The sequence below is a fragment of the Gambusia affinis genome, linkage group LG04 (assembly GCF_019740435.1).
Source record: "Gambusia affinis linkage group LG04, SWU_Gaff_1.0, whole genome shotgun sequence".
NCBI classification, from domain to species: Eukaryota; Metazoa; Chordata; class Actinopteri; order Cyprinodontiformes; family Poeciliidae; genus Gambusia; species Gambusia affinis.
The window spans coordinates 27368095-27394043 of record NC_057871.1 but is presented as its reverse complement, the minus strand read 5'-3'; the positions used below and the strand labels follow the sequence as shown (position 1 = coordinate 27394043).

Sequence of the window (25949 nt, the reverse complement as noted above, 5' to 3'; positions counted from 1 at the left end):
CCATCACTATCTACAGTAACTCTTTGAAGAATCTTCAATTAATGACTCACAACGACATTTAATTTCCCTTTGGGATTAATAAAGTATTTTTGAATTAAATTGAATTTATTTTTGCTCTCTTTAAACTCCAATCTTCCATGTTTTGAGTGGTTTTTGTTGTCTCGTTTAAATTTGACTTACAATTGGAGATAACTAGCAAGTTGCAGTTTTCTCTTGCATTGTTTTGACCTAATTCAACAAACGGCTACGGAAAATGTTCAAAAACAGTAAAAAAAAAAAATAATAAAATAATTAAAACAGTAAGCTTTTGAAAAAATAAGAAAAACACAAGCATCCTGTGCTGGAGAAGTTTTTTTTTATTTTTTTTATCTCCTTTGAACTTAACTTGAGAAACACAGTCAGATCCTGACACAAACTCAGACCTACAAAGAATCAATAAAATTATAGCGCAGCCAAAGTTGCAGACGTGCAGCCTTGACCAAACATGGCAACCAGCCAGGCAATATTATCATGCTTTCAGGCCAAAACCTTTATCAAGGATGGTGTTCAGGGAAGGATGATGGGATTACTCCCGTAGTAAATTCTGTCCTCAGAAGAAGCACTTTGCAGACAATGTGATGTGTAAGCAAAATATTTCATCAGAAGGGACTTTGGTCTCGGTCACCTGGCGAACATCCTGTGATGGAATGATTGATGCACTTGAGAAAGGGAACGCCTGCGTTTTATTTTTAGCATGTAGCAACGACAACAACAAAAAAAGATCTTCTGAATATGCTTCCATAGAGATGTGTGGATTTTATTTATTTATTTGTTTGTATAAGTTCTTGTTTAAATTAACCTAAAATTCTAAATTTTCCAGATTAGGCTCCAGGAACACCAGTGGCACCAGACACATTTTTAATTGAGTCAGTTGCCGGGTCTGTAGTTAATCGACCCGATTAAAACTTTATTTTGACTAAATAAACCACATTCTTAATCCGAAACCTCTTTATGCTGCTAAATTACTGAAACAATAAACATGTGAGCTCAACAACAAAAGATATTATTTAAGCTATCCAATCAATAGATTGGTGCAAAGTGCAATTTTACCATTGAGTTTTCAAATAGTTCAGGAAACACATTATTAATGTAGCTTATTTTGAAAAGCAAAGAAAAACGTCTTGAGAAAAAAAATCTGTGTTGCTGTTTTTTCTTATTTTTGTTGTTGCATTGAGATGCTATTTTAGGCTTGGTAATAATCTAACTCCCGTTTGCAAAACCTGCACACAACAATCATCCTGCATCCCGGCAGATTTTGTCAAGCAAACATGAAGCCAACAGAAGCGGCTTTGCCGTCCATATCCGCTGTTTGCTGAGGTCGATTGTGCGTCCGATTTACAGGCGTACCAGAAACACGCAAACACAAAAGTTCCGCTCTCAACATTTTTGTGTGGAAAAAAAACCCAACAAATACACACAAAAAAAACCCACACCATTTATGTGCCATTAGCTGAAGCTGACAACAACGTTTTTCATTTTAAAAGTTGTTTCAGAAAACCAACCAGTTTGCAATAGTGAGGTTTTGAAAAATTGGAACTATTTTATCTTTTTGGAGCGTTACAATTCCAACACAATTTCTACAAATGATTTTCATACAAACAAGTACAACACGCAGGTCTTTATTAGTATATTCGTCTTTACAGTAGAAACTTGTTGATGGCGCATTTTTATTGCCATATGAAAACCCACAAGTAAAACATATCACATCTACTTCAAACTTATTAAGATAAAATAAATTTGAGTAGAGTCCAGCATTCTCAGCTGGTGGTTTTGGTGCTCTTGCCAAAGGCCTTCACAATATTTAAGACAGAAACTCAACCAAATAACGCAAAATTAACTTGCATCACTTCATTGTATTTTTTTCCACTTAATCTTATTTTAAAAAGCCATAAACCATAAAACATCTCACTTTCCTCCATGGTAAACAGTTAACCTGATGCCACTCCACTCGGCTACAGAGGTTGTGCTATTTATTTTCCCGCACCTAAATTAAATATATTGAGTCGTACTTTCAATCCACGCCCCATGATATTGTGAAGCTGAATTTCTGATTTACATCCTTTCTCGTTTATTGCTTTCCAAATGCATTGGCATCGTGGCCTTCTTCCTCAGAGACCAGTAATTACCAAAGTTGTGAGGCGCTGTTTACTCCGAGCGATCGGCTGCAGGTCATTTACATGCGGATCACATGTTTCGCTTCCTCCACTGTGCAGAATCAGCCCAACAGATTGGTGTCGGTGATTGAGGTCGATGCTCGAAAATTACGTGCACGGCTCACTGGATCTTCGGAGATGTGTCCACTTATACGGGATTAACAAAAATTGATTACTTTAAAGGCATCGCTTTGGAAAACTTGAACGCAGCGGTTGTAAGATGCTTACAAGTAAATACCGAATAAAGCATTGAAAGGTCTTTAGGAAAACACAAAAAGCAAAAATATACATCCCGTTATATTCTACATATATTTCTGGTTTTCTCTCCATTGAAGACTCCAAGAAGAAGTGAGGACTTTTTCCTTGTTTTCCTCTTGCTTTGATGTGAAGCTACTGACCTGAAACAACCAGCAGCCTCCATTTCCCCTGGAAGACTGGATTGTTTTTCAGCCAATTAAGAAAGAGGGAGTAGTGGGGCACCATTTCAAGGCAGATCAGGCTGGAATCTCTGCAGACAAGAAAATGTTCAAACAACTCCTGGTTCAGTAGCTGTAACTTAGTACTAGCTTTGCTATCTTAATTAAACAAATGCTTCACAGGTTTCTTTTAATTATAGGTTACGTGGCATAAAATACCAGAGTGAAAAGACTATTGAACATTTTTTATTACTATTATTATTATTATTATTTTTGCATTTTGACATCATTGCATAAGATTAAATTGTACATGTCATTTTAAAAGAGCACTGAAATCTCATTTAAAAAAAATCTAGTTTGTAAAATATGATGCCTGACAAATGTTTTGCATTTTAAGTTAATGTTAATGTTGTCCAATATTTTGTATGAATATTTGTGTATTAGACCACAGGAAGATTTGTTGCTACTTTGGTGGAAACTAATGGAAATCCTAATAAATGAACACATTTAATTGTTTCTTAGTGGAAGTGATCAAAGCGATATGATCAATTGTATAACACAATTTTTTTTCCCGAAAAAATAATCATTTATCAGCACTGTCCCATTATTAATGTGCAGTGATTGTAACTTAAAAACCTTTACTGGCCCCTATATATATCTTCAAACAATACTGAAATCTCTGATTAAACATAATATCTACACAGTAATTCTTTTCACATTTTAAATTGCTAAACTTTTCCTTGTCTTCTAAGATGATGTAATATCTCCATATCATTTATGTAGGTGGTTTATTTTATAAGAAAATGAAAGGGAAAGGCAAGAAAGAAGCAAGATGAGAGGTTCTTTACTGACCCACCCACATATGCACTTTGACAAACTGAAACTTAAAAGCTTTAGTTGGGAGAAAAAAATCAGTAAAAGTCTGATTAAAACAAAGTAATGTTGTTGGAAATCTTTTTTTTCCTTCTTAAATGTAAGGGACACTTGTTTTTTGGCCTGATTATCAAAACGAGTTGTAACATAACAAACATGAATTTCTGTTGAGCCCTCGCATATTTTTGTTTACGTCTGAAGTTTTTGCACATGCTCACAACGCTGGAGGGCAAAAAGACGATTCTGTTACATGCCTTTTCTTTTATTAATCAGACACATTTAAGATTTTGTGTGTTATATTGACAACTTAACAGCTAAAGTTGTTGTCGTCACACACACCTTGTGTGTGACGTCACACTGCAAAGGGTCCATTAAGGGTTATCACATTGGTAACTTATCAGCCTGAGCAAAAATTATAAAGCAGATCATTCTAATATTTTCCTTTTTGCCCACGTTTTGATCCATGCGGCCTGTAGCCCGGTGCAGCTTTTCTGTGGAGTTTTCTTCAACCACCAGGGGGAGCTCTTTAGCAGGAAGTGAATCATTGAAAGTCAAAATTTGAATTCAAAGAAGAAAGTGCTAATTTTCATTTAGAACAAGCACATGCTAGTGCTAAGCACGACGGAGAAATTTCTTCAAACTCATATGATGCAGCTTTTAAGTTGAGGGCTGTCGATCCGGCAGTACAAGAAGGAAACAGAGCCGCTGCATGTAAGCTCAGCGTGAACAAAACCATGGTTCAGCAATGCAGACGGAGGGCTGCATCTTAATAAATCTGGCAGATTTATTAAAACGCTGCCCTCTGCTGCAGAAAACCGAAAGCGGCGGAGATACCAGCGGCTTATAGCCCGGTGCGGCTTATGTACGTTTACAGTTTTTTTTTTTTTTTTATTGTTGGTGCGGCTTATAGTATTTGTTCAATAAAAGCATCAAAAAGCACCAATACATTTGAAAATAAAGTTACCATGTGCAGTAGGAATGCACTGATTCACTTCCATTACCAAAACCAGTGTCTGAGGTTTAGCATCGGCCGATACGGATCCGATACGGAAAGACAGTGCTAAATATATTTAGGATGTTTCTTTTTTTAAAACACAGAAATAAATGTACTGAGTTACAAATTTATTTGATAGCTCTACACCAGTACAACACACTTAAATATGTTAACAACTTAGTCAAACATGTCAATAGGTTGACTATTTTGGTCAAACATGCAAAAATAAACTGTGACCAATTTGCTTTCAAATGTTTCAGAAAATGCAATTAGAAATTTATAATTCGACGTAAAATGAATAGCAAATGATGACTTTGTTCAGAACACAAATCATAGAATTAGACTGAAGACAATCTAGAATGTTTTTAAATATCGGAGCCGATAGAGATATTAATATCAGATTGATGCATCTCTAGTGTGCAGCTTGGTGAAACTGACCACACATCTTCACGTGACTGGTGTCCTAAAGAAACCTGTTAGAAATGGGAACATTTCTTCAGGGCATTCATTGTGTTTGTGGGAGTATAATTGCTGTCACACACAGTCACAGACATACAGCGGCCTAAACACGACGCAATAGTTCTTCTTGTCACTGTTATCGTCTTCACAACGGTACCGCAATAGATAGAACTTTGCATCCGTGTGTTGCCCCCGGTGTGTTCTTCCTTGCTGAAGTGACAACAGCAGCAGTCAGTCGGTTAATGCGGCGCGCCGACACACAGACCAGCGGCCATCCAAACACATCCCGACGAAAGCTAGAATGTTCCATCCCGGCGTGAGACAGTGCATTTACCGAGTGAGATTGGTGAAGCAAAACAGTGGAGGCGCTGCCCTGAGGGAAATGCCCCGCTGTGTTCTCCTCCAGACTACAGTGGTGATTAATGTCTGTGTGTGGAGCGAGGGCGTGTGCGCCGGTGAGCGCCTCAGCAGAGGACGAGAGCGCGGGTTTTGTATTCTCAGAGGCGTGACGGTTATTTGGACACATGTGAACCAGACATTTAAACCGCCTTGAAAGAAAATATATATATATCAAAAAAGGAAAGAGAAATCATTTTTTCCCCTCCCCTCTTTCTTTATCCATATCCATCACTCGGCCCCGTCGTTCCGTGAAATCCCTGGCTTCGGTTTCTCTCCGTTACTCTTTGTCATCCGTCTCTATCCGAGCCACTCTCTTTTTTTATTTTTATCTCAGCGAATTGGATCGGTGTCCCCTCTTTCCAGGGGTGTCCGCCCTCTTACCTGTCCTCATTGATTCAAGCTCTAAACTTTCGCTCTCACTCACTTACCCAGGAGGTGAAGTTGAATTACAGCCATTAGCTGTTTCTGTGCCTCTCTCAGCTTTCCTGTCTCTCTCCTATCTCTTCGGGGCGCTCCAAGTCTCCGCCGTGTTCCAGTCCAGCACTCTGATTTATTTTATACTGAGAAGTGGAGGAGGGAGGTTGTGAAGAGAGTAGCCACTCGCTGCCATTATCACCACCGATGCGGCCAACTCGTCCCTGCGTGTCGTGGCGTGTGAGTCTGTGAATGAATAGTTTAGTTTCTTTTTGCGGGAAGCTGATGCCGAGCAATGCTGCAATGGAAAGTCGTTTGGTGACGCTCGGAAAACTGTTACCGATAGTAACTCTTTGTTGAACTTTGTTGGTCTAAAAGAGATTAGATTGTGCTTCATATTTTTTGTCTGTAAAATCACTACATATAATAACTAAGTTGATTAAATAACACACATTTAGACGTGAAAATAGAGGCGGGTGATATGGACATAAAGTTTTATCACAATATAATGCGGTGCTATTGTGATAACGATAAAAGTGATAAGAAGAACTATTATTGCATCTTTTTTAGGTAAGTGTGTGACTGCGTGTCACAGTAATTATAGCCCCACAAACACAATTAATGCTCTTGAAAATTTTTCCCATTTGCAGGGTGCTTGTTTAGGACACCAGTCAAGTAAAAAAAGTTTTATTTTCTTTCACTAAACAGCACACAATAACTTTATTTTGAAAGGTATTGATATTTATTGATGCTTTTATTGAACAAACAGTGGAGAAAATAATCAATCCTGGCCGTGTGGACAGTTTTGTGGGGTTTTACACGTTAACTGGAATTTATTGTGACAAATTTGTGACAAAATTCTTGCTATAACAAATTTATCATAATAAATTACAAATGATACGATAAGTGCCCAAGTTAGTTAAAAACCTTTAAATTTGAACATTTATCCCAGTTTGATTTTTTAGGGTTAGTTGGGATGAAAGTTCCCAAATGTTAGAGAAACTTTTTGCGCACTGGAAACAAAGTGCAGTTTGTGGATGCTGATGTGAGCTTCTCGGCTCTGTGGGGGTTCAGCACTTTATGAGTTTGACATAGCAGGAATTATCTGCCGCCTATCTGATGCGTAGCTCTGCAGGAGGCGTGCTATAGCTGACTCCAAATGTTAACAGTGAAGTCAACAAATGTACAATTTAGCTATTGGGTTGTTTTTTGTTGTTGTTGTTGTTGTTGTTGTTGTTTAGCTTTGAGGCTGAACCAGTTCAGAGACGTACTCTGATGTGAAGAAAACAAACTGCACGCTATCATAAGAGAGCTGCTGAAAGCTGCAGGAAAACAGACAATAAGTTCAGTATAAATAATTCAAATTGAACATTCCCCCATGTATTACAATGGAAAAAAAGAAGAGCAATTTGCCAAATTATTGCACATAAAAAGGTTACTAAGTTGAAAAATGACTTTGTGTTGGGTGAACTGGACCCAAAGAAAGAGAGCTTTTAACTTTTTTTAATATTCACAAGTTGACCTAAAAGTTAATTATACATTGAAGACTTTTCATTAGGCTGGGTGAAAGTCAAACTCCGTTTTATCCAACTGTCTTGAATATCAAATCATTCCATGTTTGAGTAAACTTTTTTATTCATTCTAAAGAACAAAGAAACAAAGACAGAGAATGATCTAATTCATCGTTTACTGTCAACTGCCTGGTTTGCTGTTACTGTAATATAAGCAGGCATGTAGTTCATTAAAGCTTCAATATATACTTTTTATAAACAATACAGTTTTAAAAATATTTGTTTCAAACTGTCATTATGGCTTGACAGTATAATACGAGACAAGTTGTGGAGAAAAAAAAAGAAAGAAAAGAAAATCCAGATCTTCTGCTTTGGTCCTACGGCAAAGACGTATCGATAACGGTCAGAAACAACCAATCAGAGCCAGGAGGAGGGTCTTAGTGCTGTCAGCCATGCTCATGTGTGTGCTGCTCACTTCCTTCCCTTTGTTCTCTGCTGGTCTACAGCCATTTCCATTAAACATATGTAAACAGTTCTCCTGTTACAATGAGTTGTTTCTCCGCCATTAACACATGCACAAGTGTGATTGACGGCGCTAAGACCCTCCTTTTGGCTCTGATTGGCTGTATCTGACTGAGTGCGCTGCATCTCTGCAGGTGGCAGTAGGACCACAGGGAGAAGGCAGAGGAGCTGCTTGTTTTTTTGTTTGTTTTTTAATAGATTATCTGTCTCATATAAAACTCTCAAGACATCAGGACAGTTAAAAAAAACAAACATTAACAAACAAGTTAAATAGGGAATCCAATTAAATGTTTGCCTGCTTTGCGTTAGCGTCAGCTGACAGGCAGCTAGTAACTGCTTCGTCACGGCGTCTGTTAAAAGCCCGCCATGCGTTCATAACATCTAAAGCAGGGCTGTTAAACACTTTACGCTGGTTAAAATATTCACACTTTAGTTTCACTGCCTGCTCCTCACACCTGCGTGCTTCAGATAATGCATTCAATTGAAACTCTTGAGTTTTTAATAGCAAGGTGGCAACAGTGACACTAACTGTGCTAAGAATTTACTACAGCCATTAGCCAGTTCATTAATTAAAAACAATATGTCCTTCTCTCCTACATGTCTAATTTATAGAGCCGCATGCAGGAAAAAGACGGAAACCGAAATCTGACGCGTCTGAGCTGGTGCCATGGACCTCACGGACGATCGCTCCGTTTTAATTACAGACACTTTTCCAATCCTTCGTGGTATAATATTGTCATACCACTACAATAAATGACATGAAGGTTTATGGCTGTAACGTGACAAGATGTTGAAAGGCTGAAGAGGTAGAAAGTACTTCTGCAAGGTTTGTGGCTGGGATCACATCACACCATGACCCAATAATGAAATTACCTAATCGAGCTCAAAGACGCTTCACTCATGCGGGAGGCTGAACTGTTACTTACTTACTACCTGATTAATTCAGCTAATATCATCTGACCACTTGTGTGAGCCTGTAGGGCACTGAAAGCCCGTCTTCACTCACTACAGAAACATCCTCTCATTTCTACTTGGAAGAAAACTTTCAGGACTTTTGCACAACTGGCAATACAGACAATAGATCAACAGCAGCTTCAGCTTAAACTAGAGATGAACCAATCCGATAAGATCTGCATCAGTCTCAATATTGAAAAAAAACCCAAAAACGATCTAGATCTGGTATCGGTCCAATGTGCCCAGATCTATTTAATCTAATTCTATGCTTTGTGCTCTGAGCGTTACGCTTTATTATTTATTTTTCCATTATATTTAGAATTACTGATTTTACTCTCTGAGCCACTCAACAGAAGGTTTCTTTCAGTTTATCTTTTACATTTTTGACCAAGAGAACCTAATTGTTTTTGTCTAATTCAGTTTCATTATTCTTTGGCTGTTTGTTAAACTCCTAATAGCACCGACTGAACAAATCAAAGTTGTTTATACATGTTGTATCAAGCTTGTGGCGTTATTGGTGTATTTATGGTTACTGTAGAAGTGCAGGTTATCAAATAAATTTGTAATTCGGTAGATTTTTGTCTGTGCTTAAAGAAAGAAACACTCTATATGTATTCAGCAATGTTTTCCTGCATTGCATTGGTATCGGCCGATACTAAACCTCAGATATTGGTATCGGTATCGGTATCAGCAGCAGACACTGACCATAAGAGCTAATTATCTACCTTCCATAAATGTCCTCAGGACAGAGTATAAATACACTTCAGTGGCTGCCTATTTTTAAACCAGCCATGGAAGATTCCTTTGAGAGGCAGAACAGAAACTTCAGAGAGTTTAGCAAAGTGCTGAACACAGAGATAGAGTGTTGATGTGATGGTTTATCCCCTGGCATTAGTAACAAATAGAAAATGAGTGAGAGGCAGAATGTTGCCTTCGCAGTTTTATTTTATTACATTTTTTTCCCCCTTTTCAACACAAGGAAATGCATAGCTGTCATAAAGAGATAAGAAGAACACCAAGGTGTTTTCATAAACATCGGCAGAGTTGAGGTGAAGTCGTGGTCCTGAGTCAGTAAATAAGTGAAAAACAGCCAGAGTTTATGAAGAACACATAAAGCTTTTCTCCAATTGTTACTGACTGAACCACGAGGTAATTAATATATTTGTTGTGTTCTCGAAATTTAGCAGCTGTACTTGGCAAGGCCATGAATAATTGCACAATGTAAGTAAATGAGTTTGTAGAAAAAAGGTTTCGGACGTCCTACATTTATGCAAAGCCGTCGTCTGTTCAGTTTGAGGATTTCTTGGGGAACTGACTTTTAATATGGTTAGTAACTTGATGTCGTCTACATTTGAGAGTTCCTTTTCTTTTCACTCTATTAAATATAAATAACTTATACAATTTCTTTCATCAGATTTCTTTTTTTCATCAAAAAAAGGTGTCAACTAAACTGAATGTGGGTCAGTGGAAGCATTTTGTTCGTTCCTTCATCTTTAGCGACCCGCTACTGGGAAATATTCAGCCACTGAAACACCCTTGTGACACTTTTGTGTAGAAAAGGGTTAAACCATAAACAGTGAACAGAAACCTCTGATCTAATCTATCACCTAAGATGAGCTCCTTCACACTTCAGTCAGTTTTCAACAAAATAACTTCCATTGGTTTCAGCCATAAGAGCAGTGGTGAAGATAAGGTTTAAAAAAAAACAGCAACTCACATTCAGTGACTGCACAGAAAAAAATGAGAAGTCTGTGGATTACATATGGATGTTGTGTATGTTTTTTTTGTTTCCTAAAAAGCATTTCTGTAGAATGAAATAATTGCTTTGCTTGTCTTGTTTGGCTTAATACCAGCAGACAGGAGGATCCGTTCTCTTCTGATGAGTTATAATATAGATCTTTTTCCCTTTTTCCCCCACTTGGCGTAGTTTTTGTATTCTACTGAATACAAAACTATGTCGTTAACTATGTCGTTAACTATGACATTAACGTATAGCTAATGTCATCTATGCTTTAGATGACGTTAACTTGACATTTAAATGCCGTAAAAGTCCCTTTTTTGGACAATCTGGAGGAACCAGCGGTGCGTCAAGAACAGTGGACATTCATGTCATCTCAAGTCTGTAACCTAACCAGACTCTTTGTGTGTGTTGCTGCTGTGTGAACACACACAACTAGCCTCATCAAGGTCAGCGAGCAACACTTGTAATGGTAAAAGATTGCCTGCCAATACAAGTCGCTCTACGGCAAGCAGGAGAGCCATTAGGGTCTGGAGAAATGAAGTCTCCTCGTGTTTGTGTTTCTGAAAAAATATACAAAAAAACATTTGTTTCCTCACCATTCGTCCCATGTTCCTTCATGTTGTCGACATCTCAAAGTTCAGTAGAGATGAATTAAGTCAGCTTTGACTTTCACTTCGTTGCCGTGACGAATCACCCGACACGCGGCTGATTGATGGCGTTTTGGTGGTTTGGGTATAGACTAAAGCATTCCCGACGCTCCTCATCAACTGGGTGTTCCGTTTCAGGGAGATTTGTAAAGGGTTTTGTGACAATAACCCAGACGTTTAGCCAACACCCGACTGCAAAACAAGTCTAATCTTCAGAATGTACGTTTAGAAGAGCAGGAGGGCTGCAGGCCGTAAACATGTTCACCAAACCCAACGTCTTTTGGAGGTGGCCGCAGTCAACGTTAGCAACATTCAAGAGATTTTACGGAGCATTTCCAAACAGAGCGCCTGTTGTAATGCTTGCACTAAGACTTTACAGTAGTGCAAGTGGGTCCTGGAGGGCCGGTACCCTGCATGTTTTAGTTCTCGTTAGAGGCCTAAGAAGAGCACTGACTTGGAACGGTTGTTACTGCCACCAGGGAGAGAACTGACACATGCAGGATGTCGGCCCTCAAGGACCCACTTTGGGCAGCCCTGCTTTACAGGATTGAGAGTAAACAAAACACTGGAAATGTTTAATGCTTTAGACACGGATCCAGACTGATATTAATCAAGAGTAATCAATGCACCATCAATAGAAGCGAAACTATGTTGAGATACGTGATCAAGAGACGCCGTGATTATATCCAACTTCTGATTAAGTGTTTAGATCATGAGTTTCTCCATTTACACACTGATCCTCTGTCTGTAGATTCATATTTACACATGAATCTAAATATTTCCTGATCAAAATCACAGACAGTTTTTATATTGTTCTATATTACGGTATATAAATCCTCCTCAATGTTTTTTTTTTCCCCTCCTACTTTTTTTTGTCTTTTCGCTTTGATGTCAGCATCTCCACCTGCAATTTTGAGGAACGCTCGCCGGCGTTGTTCATTCCGGGTCGTGGATGGAATCTGCAATTTTTTTGCATGTCATTTTGGTTTTGTTTATTGCAGGCTTTCATCTCTGTGAAGTGGGTGATGATTTGACAGCATCAAACTGGAGGTAATGGTTCCGATTGTATAGTCGAAAGACGGCACACACCTGCAGCACACAAGGGTACATTTCAGAATCATTGTTCGTTCATGACAGGTTTCGGGATGCGGTATGATTTCCATTCTACTGATTAATACTTTTAAGGGGAATTTTGCATAGAGAGACATAATGACCCATTTTAATTATGGTTTTGGTTGTGTTTATTTTTGGTTTTATTTACAATTTCTAGTTGTTGTGTTTTATTTTGGATATTTAAAATATCTTTCAGTTCCAGTGTTAAGTGTTCTTTACAAAATGAAAGTTTATTGTTTTTTGAGAGAGCAAACTTTATCCCATTGCCATTATGTGAGCTGAAAACAATATTATCGTTTATCGCAATAATTACTAGGACAATTTATCGCTCAAGAAAATTTGTTCTTGATAAGGCTAATCTTTCTGTCTGTCTGTAGTCAGGTATTGATTTCTTTTGATTATGATCATTTCCGGTTAACAGTAAATGAAAACATTAAGCTAAAAATATTACCTCATGTAAAGTGATGTGTATAATACCTGCGAAAGGTCGCTGTTTCAAAATAGTGAATTTAGTCTCACAAACGAACCTGAGTTAATGTGACTACATATCAATATGATACAGCATAAAATAAACAACGTTAAATCTTCACACGCCTTTGATGGGATTTAATTTTCAGCCTTTCAATGTTATTGTGGATGTTTAATGTTTATGTTAGTTTTAGAAATGACTAAGTTATGATTCTGTTTGTGTTAGCAACAAGAATAATTACATTCTGTAAACATGATAACACTAAATTTACTACTGGATCGAGTAAAGGGTTGTTTTAATTCTTTAAAGAATTTGGATTTTTTTTTTTTCACCTCAAAATCTAAAGCACCACGTAGATTAAAATGTAGATTGAGTAAATCTGCTTTGAATAGTTTGTGATTTGTTAAACTTCTTATTCAGTTTCTGAAAAAGTTGATTAGTCTTGAAATCACTAATTTAGCATTAAGCTGATATTTTCACAGTTTCTATGCATGAGAAAGATCAGAGGTGCTCTAAACAGCAAATGAAGCACTAAAATTGACAAATTGCGCTTCAGTGAATCTGCAATCAGAAGAAAAATATTTCCGTTCAAATGTTTCTTTGCTTGAATATTTTAGATTTTAAGCCAAAACTGGTTAAAAACAAAATATTTTCAAATCCACTTTTAAGGAAGCCATCATTTTTATACGATGAAACTAAGGTTGTAAAGCGGTGATAAAAATCTACTAAAATGAGAAAATAAATTGTCACAAGAAAAAACAATGGAATAGAATTATTGTCTAATCTGGAAAAATATCGACGTACCAACTTTACATATTATTACGCAAAAAACTGCAAAGAAAATTCTTGAGTAAATTGTGAAAGAGAAACAAAAACAGTCCAACTCTCTACTGAAGTTAGCGCCAGACTGAGAACTGATCTTAGGGGAACAATGCGCCGCACTCACAAGAGTAAAGAAACGAGAATCGCATCCATCACGCCACTTAATCGTCAGATGCGTTAGTGCAAATGAAATGTAATGAACACAAACTCTGACAATTTAAGCCTGTTTTAAAAATGCTTTAAAGTGAAAGTGCTCCCTTCCCTGGAGGCGGTGGCAGCATCCGTCACCTGGGCTGACAGCCCGTCTGTTGCTCCACGTTCCCTGATGTGACAGATGTGTGGATCGGCCCCCGGTGTGTCGCTCCCAGTAGGTGGCTGAGTACCATTCATCCACCGCTACTGAGCCGTGGTTGTTGTAATTAGTGTTGGTTTGCGACACCGGCCTCGCTGAAATAGTTTGGTTGGGGGAAAATAACACAGAAGGCTGTCAGCTATTACAGCCAATTTACAATATGCATTATGTGTTTTAGTTGCCGAGCTGGCAGTGGCGCTGTAAAGACGGCTTTCCTTTTCACTCGATCAGAAACATCAAGTAGAAAGCCCTTCTTTTTTCTTTTTCATTTCTTTAACGTGCTGGGTGTGTTGTTTTGATACTTAGAAACTCCTAAAACTTCGATCACAGGCAAAATGTAAACGATAGTTTTATATAATACAACTACATGTTAAAGTTTTTCAACACTTTCTGATGAAATAATTATCAGTGGGCAATATAGATTTAAATCTTTATCGCAATATTTTGTGGTACTATTGTGATAATGATAAAAGTGATGATGCAAACCATTTATTAATTTTTCTTCAGTAACTGTATGGAAATGCAGTTATGGTCCCACAAACACAAATACTTTTCCCATTTGTAATGTGATTTGTATCGCTAAACTGCACCTGGCAGCTGAATTATATATAAAATATATCAATTTTTTTTTTTTTAGATTTACTGAAACCCGTTTATTGAACAAATAGTGGCGAAAAATCTTCAAAATAATCCAGATAACAGACCGTTTTTTTAACCATTATTAACTGGAATTGATGGTAACGATAAATGAAAATCTTATCATGAGAAATTTATCGCGATAAACGGTACGATATGATACGATAAATTCCCAGCTTTAGAAATGATTTATATGAATCAAATTTTCGAAGATTCATTTGAACATCCTGCATCTGTTGAAAACAGGTATGTAATGCACTGACATTTATGTTCACAGATGAGCTGTCAGTGCAAAACAGACAATTTAAAGGAGTAAAACAGGAGAAGAGAAACATTTAGAAGAGTTGGATTGGGGAAAAAAAGATAGGAGCTAAGAAGAGAAGGTGAAGGAAAAGGCAATTTACTTGGCACAGCCTTATCATCCTTTTGAAGAAATTTGGAAAATTGCCATATATATTTAGCCACAAAAGATAACAGGAGCTTTATATACACACATACACACTCTTCCCTCAGCAAAGCAGTGATTTGCAATACACCGATGATCAAAACAGCGTAGTCAGCTGTATCTTCACACACACACGCACTGTGGCTGGTTGTTGACAGTTTGGTCTGAAGTGGATTCTGCTCATTAGGTGGTGTTGCAGATTGGTTTCTATTTATAGGCAGCAGCCGGCTCAGCAGTAGCCTCGGCTGCATAGAGGTGTTTGAAGTAGCACAGGCCTCCGGTGGGCCTCGCTAACGAGACGGATCGGCAGTCGATCACTCTCCAAACTGCGGAAGTTCGAGCTAAACTTAGCCCGGCGTGGGCATTCAGGCCACTTACTATTGGTGCCGAGTAATATTCTCATTTTTTAAATCTGGATTCTTTTTTCTTTTCTTTTTTTGGGGAGAAAACGTTGATTTAATGGTGTACGCAGTGGCACACACTTTGTTCTGGAGAGCACAGAGGGAGAAATGCAGCTGTTCTGTTGTTCGAGCTGTTCTTGTTTTCACAAACATTATTAAGCTTCCCTCTGCTGCTGCTTGTATTTGTTAACATAAAAAAACATAGGAATTATTTTCAGTTTATGCAATATACATTTTTCTGTAATAGATTTAATGTTCAAGATGTTTTGTTTTATTTTTATTTTTTCTCTTTTATTCCTTTCCATACACTGAACTAACTGTGGCCATCTAGTCTTTCCATGTACAACACTAAACCAATGAACTGCCTCCAAATTTTGCGAAAATGTTTCCATTTTCTTCTCTGTACTTTCTGTGTAGAGGTCACCTTTGTAATTAAGGCCAATTTAAAAGGTTTGTTAGATAGAAAATACTGAAGGAAACTGATAAGTGGCTGACCATGATTAATGTGGTTTTGTTTGGCGCACTTAGCATCTACTAAATTAATTAATTCAATTCAAATTCTGGACCACTAATCGACATCTGCGTTGAAGTCTTTCTTATTGACTAAAGAGTAGCTAGACATTTATATTCATGCTCTTATTTTGAAGTGGACGAAAACTGCTTACACAGTAGTTCTGTTTCCTGTCCCCATGTTCTCTTTTTGTATGTTTTCAAACAAGAAGCAGGAAGGAACTAAAAAACACACATAGCATAAAACAAAATCTAAATATAGATACAATATCTAAGGTACATTTAGATGTATGACGACAAATTTAATATTTTTGAGGCCGATATACTAAGTTGTGGCGTATGCTAACTTCAAACTTGTTGAAGTTAGCGCTTTAGCATAATTCAAATAAATTCAGTGTTGCTGTAGCACTTTAACATTAGCATTAGCCTAACTAAGGTTTATGATTAGTATTTTAGAGTGAGTAAAACTAACTTTATAGAACTTCCTTTCAGGTTCTGTCCTGTCTGACCTTTCAGGGTCATTGTGATTCTTTCATGGAAACTTTATTCGTTCAGCAATTTGTTTAAGGAATAAGTTTATAGGCACCTGTTAGCCACATGCTAATAACTGAGCATTTCTCTTGTCCGATACCATATTGCATGTTCTAAACCTCAGTAGTTGTCAAACAGCTTATAGTTTCATCTTAACACCCAGCACTTTAGCAGAAAGCAAACAGCACTCTGTCTGCTGCTAAAGATCGTATCTGTCATCATTCTTCCACTTGACGTGTTTGGCATCAACACAAAGCATTCCAAATAAGTTTAGATTTGACAAGATAATTAGGTCTGATACCATCTCCTTCCACTGCACCAAGTCTCCAAGAACTGTTAATCCTCGCTTTCCTCTCTGCACCGATAAGCAACGGGGTAGGAAATGAAATCAGAAGCTAAAGTAATTTGTCACACTTTTGGACTGGATTTCCTCTCTGCAGGCTACGAAAAAAAAAGTGTATATGGTGCTACTTACAGGTCATGATTTTAAAAAGGGGATGCAAATCCTGAACACTGAGCTTGTAAAACAATTTTTGAAGGAAATAATTGTCAAAACAACACATTTATACTACCGTATTTTCTGAACTATAAGTCCCAGTTTTTTTCATAGTTTGTGACTTATACTCTGGAAATTATTGTGTGGGATTATTAACCCATTATTAGTGTCCGGGTGGCTTCTTTGGAGCACGCAAAGCTCTGCAACCGAAACCATTCTGTCAGGATTCAGAAAGGCTGGAATAATTGGAACTGCAACTGACGATGAGTCTGACGTAAGCGACGTAGAAGAGGAAGCGCCGCATCTTCTACCTCCGGAGTTAGCGGAGTTGTTTAAAAACGACACCAAGGATGAAGATTTCATTGGATTTAGTGATTTGGAATGACACGGGTGGTTTGGTAAACTTGTTAGCATGTTATTTATATTATAGTTATCCATCCATCCATTTTCTTACACCCTTGTCCCTAATGGGGTCACGAGGGTTGCTGGTGTTTATCTCCAGCTACGTTCCAGGTGAGAGGCGGGTTCACCCTGGACAGGTCGCCAGTCTGTCGCAGGACAACACAGAGACATACAAGACACACAACCATTCACACACACACTCACACCTAGGGAGAATTTAGAGACCAATTAACCTGACAGTCATGTTTTTGGACTGTGGGAGGAAGCCGGAGAACCCGGAGAGAACCCACCATGCACAGGGAGAACATGCAAACTCCATGCAGAAAGACCCCGGGCCGGGAATCGAACCCAGGACCTTCTTGCTGCAAGGCAACAGCTCTACCAACTGCACCACTGTGCTATAAGATATATTCAAGGGAAAATCCAGACGGGTCAGGAAGAGATTTATGGACAAGTTAAACCAGGATTAGGGTTGTTTACCTAAACTGATACCCAGAACAAGGCCAGCATTAATCAGAGAAGATAACCTTTGAACCTTTGGAGGAACTATAGAGATCTGCAGGTCTGCTTGTAAAATCCATTAGTCATGCAAATTTGACCTTCTTATAAGAATGAAAAAGAAGCTATTTGAAAGAAAGTCCTGTGTTCAGTTTGCCACAACCCATGTAGGGTATTCCAAAAATACTAAAGAAAGAGCTTTGATCAGATAACAACTAAATTAAACAATTAGCATATGTAGGATGCTATCTGTGGCAAAATGCTAATACTGAACATTACCATGTACAAACCTTCATTTTGGGGAAACATAGCGGTGTTAATATTTCTCCAAAGTAAAGTTATAGGATGCTAAAGGCTAAACAGTTCATCTTTGCGCATGAGAAGGATGCTAAACACACATCCAGAGACTCTGCTAACTGCTCAGATTAAAGCAGTTAATCTGAGCACCTAAATCTTTTAACAAGATTTAGATTTTAATCTTGTTAAAATCTTTTAACAAGATTTAGGTGTTAAAACCCAGACCTAAATTTAATTTGAAATCTGCACTCAAAGAAACTATCCAATGATACTGAGCTTCAGTTATTTTAATGTCATATCAGCTAACTGTGGTTTTAATTGACTTTTTGTGAATAAACACAAAAGCTCCAGACTTTGAAAACTATATATATATTAGGCTTTCCTGGTATTTCAGTGTATTTCTTATCCAATGAAATATACTGAAGGCATTGTATATGAATTTTAATACCATCTACAGGTATGCCAGAAGATTTTTAAGCCTGAGTAAAATCTTTATTTGTTGGAGGAACATGCAAAATGGCGGCTGTTTGGACAATATAAACTGCTCAGAGCGACTAATATTCCAAGTGCGGGTTTTTTTTTACCATCTTCAACACAAAATGTCTGCTGCAGTCTCAAAATATTCAACTCCTTCATGACAAGTTTCTGTAGTACTTAGTAGAAAACCGTTCTGCTGGAAACTCAATTGATAGCCTCAGCTTCTGGCAACATTCCTGAGAAATCTTAGCCCACTCCTAATGGGCTAAGGCCTCCAGTCCATTAATATTCTTGACAGATGCATGCTGGAATCGCCACCAGAGACTATGATGGCCACTCTAGCATCTTCCAGCCATTCATGAGCTCTTCAGGAGCCCTTTGGTGCTTAGGTTGTGCTTTACTGTGGAAATGGACACATCAGTGTCTGCTGCCACCAGCGAATCGAGGGTTTTTGACCACCTGCCTCCTCAGAAATCTGGTAGCAGGCGCCAATAGCTTCCAGGCTTTGTTGATTTGGCAAGGCGATAATCCCATCTCTGAACCCTTTGGATAAATTCAGCTGCATTTCTAAAATGCAAAGGAACTTCACCTGCAACACTTTAGAGATGTAAGCTCTGCTCTCTTAAATATAACTGATGCGGATATTGAAGCTGCATAAGATGTGAGTGAAGTGGAACCTCACTGTAAACGTTGATGAAGATTTCTGCTCAACAAGTTGAATAATTACTGCAGTAGTTACTAAAATCAGGGATTAATCCTTGAAATCTTGAATTCAACTATTAAAACAGAGTGTTACCGCATCCTTAAAAAATCTAAAATTCATGCATCTAAAAGTAAGGCCTTAAATTTAATAATTAAGGGCTTTGCACATTTATGAAAAGAAATGTTAGTTTGCCTTAAGTTAATTACAAGTCTTATATTTTGACGTGGCAGGAATAATATTATATTTTATTGAACATGTAATTTTCTGTCAGGTAAAAGCTTGTTGTACATCTTTGTTGCATACCTTAACTTTCTGTCTTAAATTTCCTTCAAGGTGGCATTAAAAGTCTTAAATCTGACTTGCTGAAACCCGCAGACACCCTGTAAAACTCTTGAGTAACTTGTGAATTTTTAACACACATTTAGTCATAGCTGGTTCTTTGAACTCACATTAAACCTTAATTATCACCAGTACAATCTAGCTTATCTGAATACATTTCTAATTTTTACTCCTTCCCTCTGTCCGTGCCTCTGCGGCCTTATTTTTTTCAGCACTGCCTGCAGATAAACAATGCCCTAGTTCTGTACAAGTCTTCTCCTTGTTCCCGAATCAGTCACTCTGAATGACACGGTGCAGAGGGAAGAAAGAAATGCTGGGCAGTTGCCTTGCAGTGCTGCATTCTGACAGAATCAGGCAGGAGATTTAATCCACATCACCAGGACCGCTGGAAGGATTTGGGGTTGTTTACTGTGTAAACATGCCTTTAGTTGTTCCGTGTTTTCATGCTTGGGAATTTGAACATCAGCATCTGTTCAGCAATCAGTTAATCAGCATCATGGTAGATCAGGTTTATGTTTTTGGGCTTCGCATTGTTCTTTTTATTTTGATGAAAATCTCTTGGAGCACAGAAGTTTGAGAGAGAAAGTCAAGATATTGTCAAAGGTCATCAACTCAGACGTTGCTTTTTCTAATCAAATGCACACCACTGCTGTTGAATGATTACGTTTGTTGATAAGTGGTACGCTATAAGAAAGAGCTAGAACCATGGTCTTCTTTTTCATATAGCCACACATTTCCCTTTAGAGTGATTTATAAGCCTCTGAAATGCACCTAGAAAGACGAGGGCTGACTTGACATTAGATGCTCTGTTTCAGTGGTGATGTGCATCAGTGGTGATGTGCATTTGCTAAAACCTATCATTCAGTCCAAGAACTTTCACCCAAAAAACCATCTCTTAAACATTGTTATTTTTGCTGTATTTTCCTCTTAGCAATTGTGCCCAATGTTGTAAAGTCTCCTGATGCAAACCTGTGCCTCTCTCAAAGGGCATTACGGGATTGTGTTCTGAAAAGTCAAAGTGAATAAAAGTGGTAGAAAGAGGAGAGCACAAAACACTTCAACCAAAAAGGCACCGAATAGAAAGTCTTGCATGAAACCACTAAGACTGTGAAGGTAAGGGAAAGTGAAGAAGCACATTTTTAGCAGAGATTAGCACACATAAAAACTTAGTTTGGTCATTTGTGTGGAGACAGAAAGGCTCAATGCAGGAACAACAATGTAATAACTTTGTGAAGGCGAAGTGTTGGAAAGAGCAGCATTGTCTTATAGTGACAAAGACCCAATTTCAAGGCATTAAGTTGAAAAGTCAAATTACCTTTAAGTCATCTTTGATATACACAGCATTTTTGCAACTCAAGGTAACATATTTACTTAATTGTGCCATAAAATGCTCCGTCTCCAGTGTCACCTTCTACAGCACCGTCTATCTCCTGTCCAACATGTCCAAACCATCTTAACTTCACCTCTCTAATTTTGTCTCCAAAGCGTCCAATGGTAGCCATTCATCTCATTTGTTTTATTAGTAAATTGAATCTTCCCGCCCAAAAAATAAATAAGAAAATACCGAAATGAGCACCAACCTACTTCAGTGGGTCACTCCAATTTAATGAAGCCCAGAAAGTCACTTTTATTTGCTACAATAGTTGGCCATTGAGGTTGTAGATTACAGCAGAGTATTAGGGCCATACTAAGAAAAATAAATATGGGAATAAAGTAATAAAATTACATCAGAAAATTACATCATAAAATTACGAGGAAGAAGTCATGGTAAAACAAGGACAACATTTAAATACTATGACAATAGTCACAGTTTTACAAGAATAAAGCTGTGTGGGAATAAAGTTGAAATAATACAGGAGTAAAGTCAATATCAGATTAAAGTCCTACTTTAGGAATATGACTTTAGTCTCATAATATTTTACTAATAGCAGATTAAAAATGTTGAAGCGGAAAAAAAACTTGGCTGTATATGTTTGTTGTGTTTTTTTTTTAGGGATTATGCATAACTGTAAGGAAAACCTAAAGACCCTCAGAATGAAAAAGAAGACAAATACCTTTTAAAAATAAAAGTCAAAGGCTTTGTCCTTCCCGCCAGGAGGATAAGTCCATCAAGAGAGACGGTAAATAGAACGAGAGTGGAATCTGAGCTGGACCTTTCAAAGGAGCTACAAAAGAAAAATGTGAAATATGGAGGAAAAAAAGGATAAAAAAGAGTGAAAACATAGGAGGTGGCAAAAAGAGGCCTCAAGGGAGAGAAACACATCAGCCTGAAATGTCAGTTGCCATTGTGTAAAAGACCAAGAGAAAGGAAAGGTAGAGGGGGGGTTAGAGTGAAGGAGTTGAGCACAGAAATAAAAGGACTGTTAAACAGACAGACAATTAAAGGGAAAAGACTGTTGAGAAACTTAATGGTGGACGGAACAAAAAGACCAAACCGCGTGAATTGGAGAACAGGAGGAAAAAAAATAACAAAGTGGGAAAAGAGAAAAGGTCAGCTGGAGACAAAGTAATGCCAGAAAAGAAGGAGTCCAAAAAAAGGACCACTTTCACAAACATATTAAGCGCCAAAAGCCATTATCCCATTCACCTGTTTTTCTAAGACGAGAGAAGAAAAGGGCAAGCTGGAGACGAGCTGGAAAAGTGTTAGCAGTAAAACCTGGTTCTCAGACACCCAGAGAGCAGCCAGTCGACTAAACGCTTTTGCGTACGTTGGTCTCGCTCGCCAGATATCCACCGTTCTCGTAAAGAGAGACGTACACTGTGAGCTTTGGGACAGCGGCGGCTTTGACTGGACAATAAGAGACAGAACAGCCTGTGGCCTTGGAGGAGAAGTAGAAAAATCCTGCTGTCACATCAGGCAGTGAAGGGTGCTAAAACAAAACACAAGTGTTTTTCTTTCTCGCAAAGAATGCCTCGTGTGCACATCTACTGTCAGACTAGTACACTTCAAAACATAATTTGTGCTCCAGTGTGAATAAATAAAAAATGTTTTGATTTGGGAATGGATAATCTGTGCAAACTTGTAGAAACGGACAACTATGTAGTTTTCCAAAGTAAGCCATCAATAAACCAATACGTTGCAGTAATCAGAAAATAGATTCGTTCTTGAAAAATTCAAATGTTTAAATCGAAAAGGTTTGGTGAGCTTTCTAAACAGGAAACACAAATGAGCTTCATTATGGTAATCAGAGGTGAGGAGGAAACATTCCTCTGCATCCACTCTGTCTGTCTGTCTGGACAGACATTTTTCCTCAGTGCCTGAGCAAAATGAATGAGAGAACTTCTCGCTATACCTGCCAACTGATTGTAATATTCATATGTTTCTTACCTTCCAACCATCCAACATGTACTGAGTTGAGTTAAATAGACTTTTTAGTGGGAAAACAACATGTAGCGAGGTAAACAAAACCGCAGACAGACATATTACTTTAGTGCAGTTAAACCCTTAGATTTGACTGAGAGTTTTTGCCCACGAAAGCTGAAAAAATTATGAATTCGGCATTTAAGCGTTAAGTTAAACAGATAAAAAAATTCTAAATGTTCTTAATATGCAGATTCTGTTTCAATAGTCAGAATGTGCCCCAGTTATATCACTTGATTTTGCACGAATATAAACTTTGGAGAGCGTTTCAAATCAAACATTGAGCCTTGTCCAATGGCCTATCATCGTGTGTCACTGCCTTATGTCTCCCATTGCTTTCTCTTCCACTCAGTCTCAAGGGCAGCTAACAAACACAGTAAGACTCATTTAGTGCATGCTGCTAAAGTGTTTGGCTGCCTTGTCATCCATGGTGTGTATCCTCCAGATGGCACACAGTCAAATTTAAAGACAAGTGTGTCTCACAAAAGCTTTTCACACAGCTGTCACTTTGTCTTAGGTGAGAGAGAGAGAGAGAAAATGGATTGAGAAATGAAATATTTCAAACCAAGCAGAGAGTGAATGGTCAACATGACATCAAGCAACATGGCTGAACTCAGATCCATTTTCACATGAGGGGTGAAGACCTTGTTTCATCAGAATAACACTTGTTCACAAAACCTCTTGAGAGCAGTTGGAAAGTCAATGAAAGTATTATTCTCAAAGTTCGAAGGCCCTAATTTGAGGTTTTTTGGGGGTTAGGATACGCTGCTGAAAACTGGATTTAAGGGGGGATTCACACCAGTCCTGTTTGCTTTAAGCAGAATCTCGTGTGGAGAATCTAGTTCGTTTGGGGAGGTGTGAATGCACCAGTCGGACTCTGATGGGGACCAAAACAGCAGACTCTGGTCCGCCCACAAACCGAGGTCTTAGCGCGGTTCGATTGCGTATGTGAATGTGAAACGGACCCGAGACGGCTCTGAAAGCAGGAAGCGGACTAAAGTGCAGGGCATTCTGGGTAAATATAACCAAAACAAACACGCTTCTCTAGTGTTAGCGGAAGAAATGGTTCAATGCTGAGCCCATTGTTGACGAGGGTTTGTTTGGCAGAGTTGGAAAAGACAAAAGAGAAATCCTACAGTTTCTAAAATCTGAAGCCACCCCGTTTCTGTTCACATTTTGAGAAGAAGGAAATTGTGCTCAGCGTCTTCTTCAGAGGTTTTGGTGCTGCTTCCTTAAGTGGTTCTTGATGTGGTGCCACCACAAGCGAGGGGAAGAACAGGTTGCTCAGAGGGTTTAGATTGTTTGGAACAATGAAGTGTGAAAGCGAACCGCACCAGCTGAAAATGTAAGAAATGGAGTTAAAACGCCCTCAACCACAGGAAGAGGAATTGGAAGTTTAAAGGTAATAAATGAGGGAAAAAATGATTCCATTTACAAATTACTTAATATAAAAAAACCAAAAAGAATAAATATTTCAGGGTGTTGAGTTTTAGGTTTAGAAAGACGAGGCGTTTTTTACTGACACTCTGCTAACCTGCTGATTGTGTCAAATTGTTGGGAATTTAGGGAAAAAGTTTGATTTTCCGACAGTGGCTTATCCGACTTTACATAAAACTCAGACGTCCATGTTAACCTTGAACGATCCTTTGTACTGTGGAAATAATAATAACGTAATAATTTAAAACAAATTAGTGAATACAAAAGGAAAGCTTGATGCGGCTCCAGAGTATCAAACTGTGAACCTTCGTCTGTAAAATTTAACACCAAACCCAACTGAGGACGTCACATTCAACAGCCCACAAAAGGATTTTAAACACACATTCAGATAGTGTTATGAATGTAGATGGGAGTGTTACAAAAGAAAAAAAAAACACACACACACACACACACACACACCCCATGCCGGCGAAGACAAAAAGGCCAACATCCATACATTAAGGTTTACCCAGTTGGAGGCTGTTCTTTGACAGTCTTTTGTATTAAGCTTCTTATTCTTCTGTGCTGCTTCTTCTGTGACACATTTCTCTTGCATAGAAATTGATTGTAGACATGCTGTGTTCATTAAGAGAAACAACAAGGAACGGTTAACATTCACATCACTCCATAATAAATATCTGTAAACACATTCAACTTGGTCTGAAAACACTCTGACACACACAGGCTGAGAACTCACAGGGAGCAGAATCCTGAACACAGAGTTTAGTTAGTTTTACTTCAAAGGGTTAGTCTTGAAAATATGGAAAATATAGACTTATTTTATAATAATAATAATAATGCTTTGATATGACGGAGTGTTAGGAGCATACAAAGAAAAAATTAAATGACTGGGAGGATGGTTCGTCTGTCACCCAAATAACATTTTACCAATCTGATTGTGCTGTAAATAGAAATATGATCTAAAGTTGTTTTTGTTTCAAGTCCAAGAACATTTGCTCACAGTACCGTTGCTGTAAATTTCGAATGTTCCTTGGCATAACGACTTACAGCCTGACATGTTAGACGCCTCCAACAAAACAGGATGAATGAACGAAGATGGATGCAGGTGTGTAGAGACTTCCTCACAAGGACAGGCTCCATGTTAAGTGTCCTTTGCAGATATAAATTCAGTTTATTTAAATGATTTAACTTGTTGACCAGAAACCCCAAAGCTCAGGATATAGGCATTCTCTTTCTTCTCAAGAAAAGTCTTTGTCGGTTTTAGACAGAATCCCCCACCTCCCCCCAAAAAATTAAAAAAATAAACATGACGCCGAACTGTGTCAAAAAAGCAGGATATTTAATGAATCAAATGGAAACTTTGATTCATTGAATACTTTTTTGTGATCATTGAAAATATGTTCACAAAAAAGAAAAAGAAAAACAGTTCAAGGACTAAAAATCCAAAACCGTGAAGCAAAGAAGTGAGATACTAAAGTAACAGAAACATAAACAGAAGACGACGGATCAAGCCATGAGGCAAAGCGTGACTGAGCAGC

The 25949-nt window shown here is 38.1% G+C and overlaps 1 protein-coding gene across 1 annotated transcript in view; it reads left to right on the top strand.

Moving 5' to 3' along the window:
• Window positions 1–25949, top strand: part of LOC122830344 (protein phosphatase 1 regulatory subunit 29-like) — a 69846-nt gene that overhangs the window by 13054 nt on the left and 30843 nt on the right. The window contains exon 2 of the mRNA XM_044115621.1: window positions 12124–12172. The gene's annotated coding sequence lies outside the window, so the exon portion shown is untranslated. The remainder of the gene's footprint in view (window positions 1–12123; window positions 12173–25949) is intronic.